The sequence below is a fragment of the Lissotriton vulgaris genome, chromosome 5 (assembly GCF_964263255.1).
Source record: "Lissotriton vulgaris chromosome 5, aLisVul1.2, whole genome shotgun sequence".
NCBI lineage: Eukaryota > Metazoa > Chordata > Amphibia > Caudata > Salamandridae > Lissotriton > Lissotriton vulgaris.
Window position 1 is genome coordinate 1,643,374,480 of NC_141693.1, and position 16,576 is coordinate 1,643,391,055.

The following is a 16,576-nucleotide window of genomic DNA, read 5'->3' on the forward strand; positions in this document are numbered from 1 at the left end:
GTTCAGTAGATCACCAGATGGTTTTGGACCTCAAGTGCCTGAACAAGGCACCATCCCATTCAAAATAGAGGCACTACAAAGAATTAGTCCTTTGGTTTGCAGGGGTCATTGGATGATCACCTTGGATCTACAGGTTCCCAGCTTCCATGTGACGATCCACCCAGGGCACCACCAGTATCTTTGGTTCTGTCAACAACGTTCGTTATCAGTTCAATATCCTGCCTTTCGATCTGAAGTCGGCTCCTCTTGTGGCTTCTCTGCATCTCCAGGGGGTCTGTTTATGACTATACCTGGACAATTAGCTTCTGCAGATCTTGGAGTCAGTGCTGAAGTAAGTCCAGGAGCACAGATTCATGTTCAGTTTGGCAAAATGTCAACTACAACCTGCTCAGGAAAGAGTGTTAATGAGGACGTGGTTCAGGACAGACTGGAACAGAGTGTTCCTTCCAGAGGCTAGAGCCAAGACTTTGGGGCCTAGTGTCCCAGGCTTTTCTGAGTCAGTCCCTCTCTGTTCGTCAGTGGCTGTGCCTCCAGGGCCATATGGAAGCCTCAGTCTTAACAGTCCCTTGAGTCAGGTTCCATCTTCGCCCCTTGTGAAGTCACTTTCATACCTTCTGAGCTCCATCTTCAGAGGACTTCGACATTTTGGTTCTCCTATCCCCAGCTTGGTGGCTTCTGCCAGATTCATTATCCGGAGGGATAGAGCTGCAGCGAGACCCTCCCGTGGTTCTGAAAATGGATGGCAGCTCCTTTGGGTGGGTGGCAACTCTGGGTCTGTCCTCTGCTCAAGCACATTGGTCTGTGGTGGAGGGCCGGAGATCATCCAACTGGAAAGAGCTGATGGCAGTCAGGTAGGCTCTGTTGCATCTACAGGATATTCTATTGATGCAGCATGTGATGGCCAGGTCGGACAATGCAGTGACTGTGACTTAACATGAACAACCAGGGGGGCAGTAGGTCTCAGTCCTTGAATTTAGTGGCAATTGATGAGTTGGGAGTAGATCAACCTTCTTTCCATTTCAGCAGTCCACATCAAAGGGATGGACAATATGCTTGCCAACTCTCTCAGTTACATTTCCTCGCTCTCAGGAGTTCTCTCTGAAGGTGTCCATGTGGAGAGAAATCTGTCTGAGGTCTGGGGTCACTTTTCTGGATCTATTTTCCTTCTGGTCCGATGCTCATCTATGGGGTTTTGCTCAATGGGGTGCATTCCCTCCTTTCCCTTGATTCCCAGACTCCGGTCCAGGCTCCAGAGGGAGGACAGGGTAATGATCCTAGTGGTTATATCTACTAATTCTCAGTTCCTTGGCCCTTCAGAATCATTGGTAACTTCCTCGTTGGCCTTCCTTCTCAGGTTCCCATCCAGAGGTCTTTCCCAGAGGCTACAACTGACAACTTCCAATTTGGAAGTTAAAAGGAGGGGTGGATGAGGCAAAGATTGGCAGATCAGTGAGCTGAAGCAGTTTAGCATTCCAACAGGTCCTTCCACTTTGCATTTGTATGGGCACCATTAGCTACATTTCCAGTCTTGGTATGTGGCTCATTCTGCCTCTCTGGTTGCTTGTTCCTTTCTGAATGTGCTACAGTTCCTATGGGATAGGCATGAGGAACTGTTTTTGCAGATGGGGTGGTGCTTCATTTAGATCCCTCTTTTGTGCTTAAGGTGGCTTCTGCTTTCCACCGGAATCAGGTGGTTGTTTTGATAACTCCTTTGGACATGCCTGGGGCATCTCAAGAGCTTGGGTGGCATCTTTTGAATGTGAAACGGGCTTTGCAAGTTTATTTGGATAGCACTGCCTCCTTTCGTAAATCGGACTCACTTTTTGTTTCCTTTGGGTCATCTCGTAAGGGTGAGAAGGCTTCTCTGGTTTCCATTAGCAAATGGTTCAAACAGGCCATTTTTCTGGCTTATTCTGTTTCAGGGTCCCCCAAGCTCCACAGTGTGGCATTCAAGGAAGGTCCACTAGGAGTTTTTCATCTTTCTGGACTAAGGCAAGTGGTGTGTCCATTGCTGAGATTTGCCGTACAGTTACTCTGGCTAGTCCAAATACTTTTATTCACCATTATCGCCAGCAAATTGTTATGCATGATCATAAGAATTTTGGGCTGGGTGTTCTGGATTCGGCCTTGCCTTGATTTTCTTCTGTTGGTTTCCACATCTGTTCTTCTTTATTAAACCTTTTCTATTTGCAGCATTTTGGTTTGATTGTGTCCATTATGTTCGGGCTGTCGGGCTTCTGGAGTCTGAAGGTATTGCTGGGACTGTTTTGGTATTCCTCATAAGTAATAAATGGGGTGGGGACAGGAGGACGTAGAGGTAATGCTTTAATTACTTACGGTAATCTTCATTACTCCTAGTCCGGATGTCCCCGTCCCATTCATTACGGCCCTCCCGATTACTGAGACCTTCAGATGTTGGAGGATGCTTGATATTTCAGGAGGAATGCTCGGCAGTGTGTACCCTTATAGGCTATTGCCTAAGGGGGAGGGTCACCTTTCAGCATTTTCCCCTTCTTTTTTTCTGTTTCGAGAGGTGGTCCCACCTCATAAGTAATGAATGGGGATGGGACATCCAGACTAGAAGTAATGAAGAGTACTGGTAAGTAATCAAGGCGTTAGCAGAAATGGCAACTTCAGAAATAAAAATGTTCTTCATTCATTCATATTGAAACGAGCCCAAGGCTGCATTCCAAGAGAGTATGGAGAAAGGAGTCCGCAGCTAATTTACAGAATAGGGAGTGATTTGAGGTTCCATTGAAGAGGAGATGCATGTAAATTACAGGGGTGAACACTAAGCAGGGCAAGCCCACATAATAGCAGCTACTACAGCAGCAGTCAATAATGTAAGCTCGGAGTAAATCTACTAGGGAGAGGAAGTGGGAGAGGAAGGAAATGGAAAGTGGGTATTTGGAGAAAGGATGATGTAGGAGAAACTGAGTGAGAACATCCTGCCTCCGAGGGCGGGTGTGTGAATAAGAACGAAGAAATCGCAAAGCCTAGGTGGTTTATTGTGTTAATCAGGAGCACCAGAGGACAGAATACACATATTGTGCTACTGTTTGGCAATTTGCACAATATTTGTGAGAGTGTATGGATGCATAATGGTATTTGGGCAGACTGCCAAGTGCAAAAATGAGATTTTCCTGTAGTTGGTTGGTTCATCTGTCCACAACTCTGAGTTTGTGACAGCGAATTAGTGCATACAAGGGTGCAAAATTCTACATGTGTAAAATTTTCAGACACCGATCTATTCTATGTAATCATGTCCTAGTATGATATGTAGAATAGGTAAATAAGGTAGGAGGAGGGACTGGAAAGTGCAGGTGCAGTGATGCCTATATCTGACAGATAACTCAAGCATGTGTGGAGTTCACTTTGGTAAATTTGGATTCTTTATTTGTGTATTATTACATAAATGGGAATCTAGTTTCAGGGAGTGAAGGGGAGCTGTGCGGTGGTTGAAACAAAAGATCAGCATAGAATGATAGGGTAGTATGAAAGTGTAAATCTGGGGAAATATGACATACTTTAAGTTCTCGAAAATCTGAAATAATATGAAAATACATCACATCCTAAATAATCAAAAATCAGGAATAACATGTATCAGAAGAATTGATTGATCACAGCTGATAAAATGAAAATTCTGAATACTTTTTAGATGATGCAACTAAATATTTTCCGACATACCGGTGTGGCGATGTGGAGAGGGTAGAGCACTTAGCACCTGCTGTTATATTTGTTCAGACGTTGGTAATCTGTTTTTATTTGTCCTGAATATTATATATTTATAAATATATTTGTATTACTCTTGCCTTTGCCTGCAGCGTATAACTGTATGTAATAATGTATTGCCATGTATCTGCCCAGTGAGTTTACTTTTTTATTTCCACATAGTAAATGCAGCAGCAAATGTATTTCTACTTTGAGTTTGTATGTTTATTTCTGTTCCACTTGGTCCCTCATTGTTGACTTCCTGGTTATAGGTACATTCTGTATCAGTTTATTTCTAAACTTCCTCGTGTTTCATGAAATGTTTATTGCTCCACTGTCAGCCTTATTGGCCTCCTAACTCAAAGAATATTTGGAAATTCACCTAGATCTCGCACCCTCACGTGCCTTTTATGGTATGGCTTGACAGCGCAGCTGTCGCCAGAAAATTATGTGAGCATTACTAAAGGGGGACTTTGACTCAGTCCCACATATTGGTGGCCAGGAGTACATGTTTAGTTTGGGCAGAAGTTTTGTGCTTCCTCAAAAAAGTGCTTGCCCTCCAGGCAGCTGTGCTCATTGCTTTATTTTTCCAGCAGTGTAAGCTTGAACTTTCAGAGGCACACACATGACATTGGAATGCTGTTAAAGTGTCTTAGATAACTGGATAATTTATGATGCTTTTTCTGGCAGCAGCACAGATGGGAAGAGGGCATTCATGAACCCACAATGATTTTTAGGTCTGGTTTGGCAGTGCAACTGTCACCTGGACTTTTGACCTACATCAATAATTCTACAGTTCTTTACTTCCACACAAGTAGATATTCATTTCCATCTTATTTATTAGTAATTCTTCATTCTACCATACAACATTCTTTTAAAGCGAGGCCTGTTGACATTGCCTATGCTTGTTGTGCTCTTCGATTTTCCCCACCAAGTCTATTTTTAACACACATGCGTCCTGTCCCACCTCCAGTTTTCATTTGTTCTTGTCCCAGTGGAATTACCGTCCTTCAGATGTCAGCTAGGCAATGATAATGTGTTGGGTCCTGATGGAGAATTGAATAAGCATGGAAAATTCTTAAACTATCTGGAGATAGTGCTAAATTGTGAAGAGATGTCACTGGAGGTTATTCCTCCCCCACACACTTATGCTTCCTATGATGGGGGCAGCCTTCCTTCACCCTGAAGATCAGGGATATGTTAAGGGTTTCCTGTACCAGACCTTCACAGTCTGCTTTGCAGTATTGCACAGAAATGATGCACAGAAATGATTAACCCAAAATTATTGGCAAGTTAGCACCCATCAAGCCGTTTATGTTGGACTTTTCTTTGTATTTCTTTCTTAAAGAATTTGATGTAACTGAAATTGCGTTTGCTATAAATGGGTCTAGATTCATGTTTATGTCCATCTCCACCTGCTTTGTTCGTAATTAATTGATTGAAGCCCTTGTTTTGGGTATATAAAATGCGTAGGGTGTATGCCTAACCTCTAGCTCAAACCCATCGTGAGCTGGCAGCCATAAGTATCTGAAGCTCACTCACATGCTCCCTGCTGCTCCATTTATGGTCATGGACTAGTGGAGCAAAACTCCCCGCTCCGTTTAAGCCCTGTGGAATTACACCACCTGCAATCACTAGTGTCTCTGGACATGATAATTCCGGGTGGGCTACACCGGACCTGTTATCACTGCTGCAGTGGGAGGGGCAGAAGGCGGAGCACTGCCTAACTAAAGGCTGTCCTCTGCAGCAGTATGGGAGGAGCAAAAAAAACCTTCCTGAGAGCTGCTAAGACTGCACCAGCTCTGAGCCGCCGAAAACATCAGCAGGTTTCTTCCCCCAATGGGAATTAACTGTATAAAACTAGAAATACCAGGTCATTTTACATGCAGCATGCGTTTTCCGAGTTTCCAATTTCCCACACCAAACCCCATTAATCTAATAACGAGGGCCTTCGAAGGTTAGTCTGGACAAATTCGAAACACTAAAGTGTAATTATGTTATCTGCCTTCCTAAGGGTTCATTGTTGTCCTGCTAATTTTCAGGTGGGGAAGGGGCCTTCATTTGGCCGCTTTTTTGCAATCACACTGAACCTCATCTTAGAATAGAGCGGGCGGGGGTGGGGATGGGAGGTAAAACTGAGGGGCAAAATCAGGGACTTCCCTAAAATGTCCTCTAGGAGGTGGGGGTCATGCGTGAGTATTGGCGAGTGCATGTCTGTGCATGGTCATGCGTGCGTGTGTACGTATATTCGAGTGCGTGTGCGTATTTATCTCTGTGTACGACTGTAGCAGTGTATATCTCTCTGTGCGTGTTTTTATGTGTCTGTGGGTTTATGTGTGAGTGTGTGTACTTCTTGGTATGTTCGCATACACTACCCTTTGTGTCTGCGCACGCCTGTTTCTTTGTGTGATAGTGTATGTTTGCGTGTGCATATCTATATGTATATGTGAAAATCAATGCATGTGTTCCTCGCTTGTTTGTGTGTCTGTGCATGTCTTAGCATGTGTCTGTATGTCTGTGTGTGTCTGTCAGTGTGTAATGTGTGTGCGTGTTTCAACTAAAGAGACAACAATTAACTGTATGTCAATACCTGTGTCTTTGCCTAGAGGTCACCTGAGTGTGAATTTGCCCATATATAACACACAGATATTTGGACGCATAAACACACAATCATGCACAGACTCACCTACAAAAACAAAGACAGCCATACAACACATACACAAACACACACTCGCGCACACACTCACACAGATACATTCTGGTACAGAGACAAGAACCCGCACAGCTACAGATGCACAACGACAGAGTCAAGGATAGGGCTTCTCTAGTTATGGACATGTAATCAGTCCATGCAAAGTGTTTCTTTGACGGATTTGTTTTCGACCATTCCAAAAATAGTACATGTCTTCCATATATTGACACTACAAAGTTTCGTATTGATTGATTGGCTGAGGGGTTTATCCATAGAAATATTTTCTGTACACTGCAGTAAAACCCGCTAAACGGAATTACACCGACCTTGGCATGAAGATAGCGCCTACACCCGTGCAACGCCTTTAACTTGGCACACTCGCTTGAGAAAATTAAACATAAAATTAAAAACATTGTTGCAGTGCATTTTGGGAAGCAGTTTATGAAGCAAAGTTTTAATCTGTCCTTGGTATCCAATTGGATTCAAACAGATGGTCATTAGTTTATTCTTTTAATATTGGGAAATAAAATCCCCCTTCCACACCCTTTCTGTTGAGACATTTGTTTGGTGATCTGGAGCCTTTCTGTTCTTTGTTAAGGGAGACATGACCCGGGATGACGTCAGTTACGTCATTTGCAGCAGTACCGGTGGAGTTTGCTTGTGGTCACGAGTAGTGTATTGGAGCATTATGTATGAGTGGTACAGAGTTATAACTGGATATTTTGTTTACTAACCTTAACACTATTTCAATTGGAGTTTTCAAGGAAAATTTACGTTTTTTAAAATTGCATTTAGTAGCAACTAGCCCAATTAGACTCACCCGCTCATTCACCCATAGACTCACTCACTCACCCTCTCACTCAAATATTCATTCCACTCACCCACTTACCCTCTGAATACTCCATCCACTTACTCTCTCAGTCACTTACTCACACTCTGACTCACAGACTCACCCACTCACGGTTACTGACACACCCACCTACTCGCTCACTCAACTTTCCCTTCATTCATATGCAAATATACTCCTACGTTCAGTAAACTATTCACTCGCCATGGCGCCTATTTGTCACTCTATCCAAGCGCTCCCTCCTTCAATTACAGACATGCCCAACTCCCCCAGGCATTAACTTACTTTATCGCTCATCCACTCGCTTACCTACTCTCTCGTCCACCTTTCCATTCATTTCCACCCCTTGGGCACTCCTTAGTTCCTTTTCTTACACATCTTGTTCTTGACGTTGGCCACCTCCTTCTGATGAAAGGTATGAAGCGCTTGCGACAGCTGGGAAAGTGCAGGGCATTGGGGCCTTCGAGCAGAGGATCAGTTCAAGAAGAGAGTGCACGCTACTACTGTTGATTCTGTTATGGGGGTATATGGTTGATCAATGAAGTCTGGGGGAAGCCCTAAGCTGTGCCAACATTGGCCTGATGGGGCATGCCAGGTGTGATCTCACCAGTGCCACAGGGAGGCCGTGAGCAGGGATGAGGGTGAAGGTGGCACTGGCCATCTTAACTGGCACTGGTTTGGTCCTTGTAGGTTTGAAGCGGTACAAAAGGTGGTAGTGATGGACGGAGCATCTGAACCAATCAAACACTCACACCCAGTCAAAAGATCTGAGTTTAATCAATCACCGTTCTTTAGCCCACTCTGCCACCCCAGTTCAGATGTGGCCATATGCAAATCACTCTGACCCTGTGCCTCATGGGAACAGTCCAGCCCGAACTGCCAAGCCTTGCCTTCCCTGGACCGGAAACATGCTTCCTAGGACCGGTTTCTGGCATTTCAACCGTCTTCAGCCAGGCTTGCTTGAATCCAGTGGCAAAGTGAGGAAGGGACTCACGTCCCAACTTATGGCGAACAAAGCGGTCAAAAGGGGGTGTGATGGACGGAGCATCTGAACCAATCAAACACTCACACCCAGTCAAAAGATCTGGGTTTAATCCATCACCGTTCTTTAGCTCACTCTACCCCAGTTCAGACATGGCCATATGCAAATCAGTCTGACCCTGTGCTTCATGAGAACAGTCCAGCCCGAACTGCCAAGCCATGTCTTCCCTGGACCGGAAAAAAGCATCCTGGGTCCGGTTTCGGATTCATAATCCTCATCAGCCAGGCTATCTTGAATCCCGTGGCAATGTGAGCAAGGGACTCACGTCTGAGCATACTCTGCCAACTTATGGCGAACAAAGTGGTACAAAAGGGGGTGGTGATGGAAGGAGCATCTGAACCAATCAAACACTCACACCCAGTCAAAAGATCTGGGTTTAATCCATCACCGTTCTTTAGCCCACTCCCCCACCCCAGTTCAAACATGGCCATATGCAAATCAGTCTGACCCTGTGCCTCATGGGAACAGTCCAGACCGAACTGCCAAGCCATGCCTTCCCTGGACCGGAAACAAGCTTCCTGGGACTGGTTTCTGGCATTACAGCCGTCTTCAGCCAGGCTTGCTTGAATCCAGTGACAAAGTGAACAAGGGACTCACGTCTGAGCATACCCTGCCAACTTATGGCGAACAAAGCGGTACAAAAGGGGGTGGTGATGGATGGACCATCTGAACAAATCAAACACTCACACCCATCATCAGATCTGGGTTTAATCCATCACCGTTCTTTAGCCCACTCTGTCACCCCAGTTCAGACATGGCCATATGCAAATCAGTCTGACCCTGTGCCTCATGGGAACAGTCCAGCCCGAACTGCCAAGCCATGCCTTCCCTGGACCGGAAACAAGCTTCCTAGGACCGTTTTCTGGCATTACAGCCGTCTTCAGCCAGGCTTGCTTGAATCCAGTGGCAAAGTGAGCAAGGGACTCACGTCTGAGCATACCCTGCCAACTTATGGTGAACAAAGCGGTACAAAAGGTTTTTTTTTAACTTTAACACTGAGCTCAGTGCGAGCTTCAGGGACTCCGCGCTCTGTTTCTTTTTTTAACTTTAAGACTGAGTGTGGCGCCCGCTCCAGGGACACCACACTCTGCTTACTTTTTTTTTCTTTAATAATGAGCGCGGCGCCCACTTAACAGACGCCGCGCTCTGCAATAGGTATCACTTTTGCAAAGGTTTAGACTATTGGTATTGTAAATGACAATGAATTTTAATATTATAAAAGTCATTGCCATTCACAATGCCAATAGCTCAAAATCAAGTAATTGTGAAACCTATTGCATTCTAAATGCTTGTTTCTCTATCCAGGTAATATAGTAATTGCACTGGGAAATCTCCTCGCTACAATGGCAAATATCTCTGAAGTTGGAATCCGAAACACGTTGGGTTTCAGACTGGGCTCGCTAGTCTTGTGCAGACTCACTAGGGCAAGCTAGCGTGCATTCTAGCTTCCTTCATACAACCTATGTGTATATAGACTGATAGTCTGGGCTTCATGTCCTTTGTCTCTTGGCAATTTAAAACTACTCATCAGCAGGGATTCTTGTTCTCTCAAATTCCTCTTGGGTTAAATAGGCGTCCAAGATGGATCACTGATTGACATAATATCGAGATGCCAAATATCGAGGATAAAATATCGACTGACAGAATATCGACTTCCTATCTTCAAACAGGTGAGTACAAAAATATCGACTCCAAAATAACGTGTGTAAAAAATATAGAATGTCAAAATATAAATTTTTTAAAATATGTTAAAAGTAATTTAAAAGTAATACAACATTGAATTAAATTAATATAAACATATTTAAAATACTTAAATGAACGTAAAATTAATAAATATTTATTGTGACTTACATTTTTTAAAATATATATATATATATATATATATATATATATATATATATATATATATATATATATATATATACATATTATTAACAAAACATATATAATATTTTTCCCTTACGATAGCAAGAGGGTTAAATGTACTGTAACAATTCCAGTGAGTGCAAGAGTAGGGTAAGCGTTGGATAGCGTTTGGCTAAAAATTATTATTCCAACTCCAGAGTGTGTAATAGATAGGGAAAGCGTTGGATAGTGTAGGGTTTTAAATTACTATTCCAACTCCAGAGAGTGCAACAGTAGGGTAAGCGTTGGATAGCGTAGGGGTAAAAATTACTATTCCAACTCCAGTGAGTGCAACAGTAGGGAAAGCGTTGGATAGCGTAGGGGTTTAAATTACTATTCCAACTCCAGTGAGTGCAACAGTAGGGTAAGCATTGGATAGCGTAGGGGTAAAAATTACTATTCCAACCCCAGAGAGTGTAACAGTAGGGAAAGCTTTGGATAGCGTAGGGGTTAAAATTACTATTCCAACTCCAGTGAGTGCAACAGTAGGGAAAGCGTTGGATAGCGTAGGGGTAAACATTACTATTCCAACTTGAGAGGGTGCAACAGTAGGGAAAGCGTTGGATAGAGTAGGGGTTTAAATTACTATTCCAACTCCAGTGAGTGCAACAGTAGAGTAAGCATTGGATAGCATAGGGGTATAAATTACTATTCCAACTCCAGTGAGTGTAACAGTATGGTAAGCGTTGGATAGCGTAAGGGTAAAAATTACTATTCCAACTCTAGAGAGTGTAACAGTAGGGAAAGCTTTGGATAGCGTAGGGGTTAAAATTACCATTCCAACTCTAATGAGTGCAACAGTAGGGAAAGCGTTGGATAGCATAGGAGTAAAAATTACTATTCCAACTCCAGAGAGTGCAACAGTAGGGAAAGCGTTGGATAGAGTAGGGGTTTAAATTACTATTCCAACTCCAGTGAGTGCAACAGTAGGGTAAGCATTGGATAGCATAGGGGTATAAATTACTATTCCAACTCCAGTGAGTGTAACAGTAGGGTAAGCGTTGGATAGCGTAAGGGTAAAAATTACTATTCCATTTCCAGAGAGTGTAACAGTAGAAAAAGCTTCGGATAGCGTAGGGGTTAAAATTACTATTCCAACTCCAGTGAGTGCAACAGTAGGGAAAGCTTTGGATAGCGTAGGGGTAAAAATTACTATTCCAACTCCAGAGAGTGCAACAGTAGGGAAAGCGTTGGATAGCGTAGGGGTAAAAATGACTATTACCACTCCAGAGAGTGCAACAGTAGGGAAAGGGTTGGATAGCGTAAGGGTAAAAATGACTATTACCACTCCAATAATTGCAACAGTAGGGAAAGCGTTGGATAGCCTAAAGGTTTAAATTACTATTCCAACTCCAGTGAGTGTAACAGTAGGGTAAGCATTGGATAGCGTAGGGGTAAAATTTACTATTCCAACTCCAGAGAGTGTAACAGTAAAGTAAGCGTTGGATAGCGTAGGGGGGAAATTTACTATTCCAACTCCAGAGAGTGTAATAGTAGGGAGAACATTGGATAGCGTAGGGGTTTAAATTACTATTCCAACTCCAGAGAGTGTAACAGTAGGGTAAGCATTGGATAGCGTAGGGGTAAAATGTACTACTCCAACTCCAGAGAGTGTAAAAGTAGGGAAATCTTTGGAAAGTGTAGGGGTTAAAAAATTACTATTCGAACTCCAGTGAGTGCAACAGTAGGGAAAGCGTTGGATAGCGCAGGGGTTAAAATTACTAATCCAACTCCAGTGAGTACAACAGTATGGAAAAAAAATACTTGTTATATAAATATAAATAACAAATATTAAAATCGATTACAAAATAATTTAATTATTTTAGAATTGTGTAAAATATAATCTATCAAATTGAAAAATAATATGTATGTACTTATATAAATTACCTACTAATACTAGGTCTATTGCACATGGCGTTTGGCACTCCTGCACATGTCTGTTCTACGCCCCGGGCACACCCCCGTGTCACCTTCCAACCACTACATCTAGTTTGACTAACTGCACTTCGAAATGCACCGCTCAATCCGCGCCATCCACCAGCGGCTCCGGCAGACCGGTCCTGGGGCTCTCAGTTGCTGTTACCACCAGCACCGCCACTTTCTGCTCCCATCACCAGTGGACGCCGCCTCGCGCAGAATGGCAAGTGCTGGTCCCTTCAGAGTGGAGTATGATACCTTTGGGGAACTGAAAGTGCCGAACGACAAATATTATGGAGCACAGACTGTTCGATCTACAATGAACTTCAAAATCGGAGGGGTGACGGAAAGGATGCCGATTCCCGTCATAAAAGCTTTTGGCATCTTGAAGAGAGCAGCTGCTGAAGTAAACCAGGATTATGGTTTGGACCCCAAGATTGCCAATGCAATAATTCAGGCGGCAGAAGAGGTGGCTACGGGTCAGCTGAATGACCACTTCCCACTGGTGGTGTGGCAGACGGGATCCGGAACTCAGACCAACATGAATGTAAATGAGGTGATCAGCAATAGAGCCATCGAGATGCTGGGAGGAATCCTAGGGAGCAAGGACCCTGTGCACCCCAACGATCACGTCAACAAGAGCCAGAGTTCAAACGACACATTTCCCACTGCCATGCATATTGCTGCAGCCAAGGAGGTTCATGAAGTTCTGTTGCCAGGGCTGCAGAAGCTCCACGACGCTCTTGAGGACAAATCGAAGGAGTTCGCTGACATTATCAAAATTGGCCGCACACACACGCAGGATGCCGTTCCCCTTTCCCTTGGTCAGGAATTTAGTGGCTATGTACAACAGATGAAATACAGCGTAGCTAGGATAAAAGCTGCCATGCCACGAGTGTATGAACTGGCAGCGGGTGGCACTGCGGTTGGCACTGGACTAAATACGAGGATTGGCTTTGCAGAAAAGGTTGCTGCGAAAGTGGCTGTCCTCACCGGCTTGCCGTTTATTACTGCGCCAAATAAATTTGAAGCACTCGCTGCGCATGATGCTTTAGTGGAGCTGAGTGGTGCCATGAACACTGTTGCTTGCAGCCTGATGAAGATTGCCAACGACATTCGCTTCTTGGGATCAGGACCCCGCTCTGGTCTAGGCGAGCTGATTCTGCCTGAAAATGAGCCTGGAAGCAGTATTATGCCTGGGAAGGTTAACCCTACTCAGTGCGAAGCAGTCACTATGGTAGCGGCTCAAGTCATGGGAAATCACGTTGCTGTGACCGTTGGAGGCAGCAATGGACATTTCGAACTGAATGTGTTCAAGCCCATGATTATAAAAAATGTGTTGAACTCTGCCAGGTTACTGGGGGATGCTTCGGTTTCCTTTACTGACAACTGTGTTGTCGGCATCCAAGCCAACACGGAAAGGATCAACAAACTGATGAACGAGTCCTTGATGCTGGTGACGGCCCTCAACCCTCATATTGGTTACGACAAAGCTGCTAAGATAGCAAAGACTGCTCACAAAGAAGGAGGAACACTAAAAGAAACGGCTATTAAGCTTGGTTACCTTACTGCCGCACAGTTTGACCAGTGGGTGAAGCCCGAAGAAATGCTTGGCCCGAAGTAAAACCAGCAATGCACTACGAAAAATAGTAAAGCTGAATTGTATAAAATAAATATTTTCTTGTGTACTAATACTAATAATTTACCGAGTAACAATCAATTAATTTAAAATTTATAAATATTTTACAAATTAAACTCAATATATTTATTTAAACAATGTAATAACTTACAATTAACTTACTTCCAAAACTATTCCTCTATAAACACACATCCCACTACAGAAATTAAATTAATTAATTTAACATATTTATTAATTAATCATTTAAATGTATTACCCAATTATATTGTAATTAATTACCAATTAATAATTAATTAACTATTAATTCTAAATACATACAAATAAATTAAATAACATATTTATTTAATTATTATTAAATTACTTCCCACCCTAATCCCCTATAAACCCACAACCCACTGCAGAAAATAAATTACTAAAACTAAAATAGTTATCAATTAATCAATTATAATTATTACCAATTATATTTTAATTAATTACCGATTAATAATTAATTAACAATTAATTTTAAATAAATACCAATACATTTAATAACATATTTAATTAATTATTATTAAATTACTTCCCACCCTAATCACCTATAAACCCACAACCCGCTACAGAAAAAAAACGTAATAAAAATAAAATATTTATCAATTAATCAATTATAATTAATTACCAATTACATTTAAATAATTACCAATTAATAATTAATTAAGAAAATTAAGAATTAATTTTAAATAAATACCAATTTTTTAAAATAACATATTTCATTAATTATATTTAAATTACTTCCCACGCTATTCCCCTATAAACCCACAACCCGCTACAGAAACTAACAGACTAAAAATAAAATATTTATCACTTAATCAATTAAAATTAATTACCAATTATATTTTAATTAATTACCAATTATTAATTAATTAACAATTAATTTTAAATGAATACCAATTTTTAAAATAACATATTTAATTAATTATATTTAAATTACTTCCCACCCTATTCCCCTATAAACCCACAACCCGCAACAGAATTATATTACACAAAAATTAAACATTAATATTAACTTACCTTAAAATCGATATTTTTGTTGTCTATACTCTGTCTAGTCGATATTATGTCTATTCTATATTTTTGAATCGATATTATTGCTATTCTAGTCGATATTACATTTTTCTAGTCGATATTTTTGTAGTCTATATTATGTCTGGTCGATATTATGTCTAGTCGAAATTAAAAACTCGATATTATGTCTAGTCGAAATAAAAAACTCGATATTATGTCTGCCTACCGTCCAAGATATCCTCGTGATGTCGATGTATCAGGATTAATACGGTTTCTTTGTTAATGCTGTTTCTTGATTGATCCTTTTAATTTCTTTGTTAGAAGTTTTCTGCATGGCCTTTTGTGCTGTCTGGTAAATGAAAAAAACTATTTGGAATTTTGAGCAGGGGGTGTCCACGCAAATGGGAAAAAATATGGTTGCGGTGGCGCTCCTACAGAGGAAGGGGCGAGCAGTCCAGTGAAGGTCCCATTGGCCATGAGGGGGGGTTCTTTCTTATATTGTGGTAACTTGTTTAATGTAGTGCTCGTTGTATCGGGTTTGGAGTCAAAGGGCAGTACATGTATTAAGCGATGGGACCCCACCTCAGTGAAGACACATGAAAATAATACACAATGCCTATTCTGCTATTTATAAATCTCAATAAAAAGATTTTGGAAAAAAACAATGACTGACTGACACCATTTGTATATCATTCATGCCCCACCAGCTTGGTGTCTTGGCACTGTCCATTCAGTTATGCCTGTGTACACCCATCCACAAACTCATCCCGTCATTCATTCGTCCAGCAACATAACCACTTGTCTATCTATTCATGTATATCCATTATTTCACTCATCCATCAACTCACAAATCCATCCATCCAGTCATACTTGACTGCTTGCTCATCCATTCACCACTGCAGACTATCCCACCTCATTTATCCCTGTAATTTCCTATCGATGTGTACATTCATCTACACATCTACTAACTCACCCATTCATTTCCTTACATATACGCCTATCCATCTGTCTGCCCATTCACCAATCCATTAACTCACATACCCCCATTTTCCCCCACTGATTACCACTTAGCCATCTATTCAGTTGTGGGCAAATTCATCCGTCCATATCCCTCCAAACACCCAGGGCCTCATTTATGAAAAGTGACGCATCGCTGCGTGAAAACAGCGATGCGTCACTTTTCACTGCGCACTCCTTGCGACACCAATGATGCGTCATATTTAATGTATGACGCATCATGTCGCAAGGACTTACAGATACGTCAGTATTTCTGACGTATCTGTAAGCGCAAAAGTTACGCATTGCTGGAGTGTGTCACAAAAGTGACGCATCTCCAGCAATGCGTCCTTTCACATGGGGAAAACCCCATGTGAAAGGGCTTGCGTCAGTCTTACGCCTGCTGTGAGGCAGGCGCAAGATTTTGACGCAACAGCGTCCTAAAAGTGACGCAGTGAAATCTCATAGATTTCACTGCGTCACTATTACGAGGATTTTTGCGCTGGAACGCCCCCTCTGCATACATTATACCTGACGCAGGTATAATGTGGCGCAGGGGTTTAAAAAGTGACGCATCTACCTAGATGCGTCACTTTTTAAATATGGCGCAACAAGGCGCATATTTTACACCGCTGGTGCGTCACAAAAAGTGACGCACCGGCGGCGCAAAACTGGCGCAAGGCCTCATAAATAAGGGCCCCAGTCCTGTTCAGCCACATATACATCCTCAGAACTGCATGCAATAACAAACTGCTCTGTTGTGTCAAAAAAACATTAATATTCTTT

At 42.3% G+C, this 16,576-nt stretch overlaps 1 protein-coding gene and 1 pseudogene across 2 annotated transcripts in view; both read left to right on the plus strand.

Annotated features, from left to right (window-relative positions):
- The window catches only part of LOC147716895 (uncharacterized), a 476,733-nt gene that overhangs the window by 160,310 nt on the left and 299,847 nt on the right, over nucleotides 1-16,576 (plus strand). The window lies entirely within an intron of this gene.
- On the plus strand, nucleotides 12,116-13,802 carry LOC147716896 (fumarate hydratase, mitochondrial pseudogene; annotated as a pseudogene). Its single transcript, XR_015296050.1, has one exon. The product of XR_015296050.1 is annotated as a fumarate hydratase, mitochondrial pseudogene (transcript).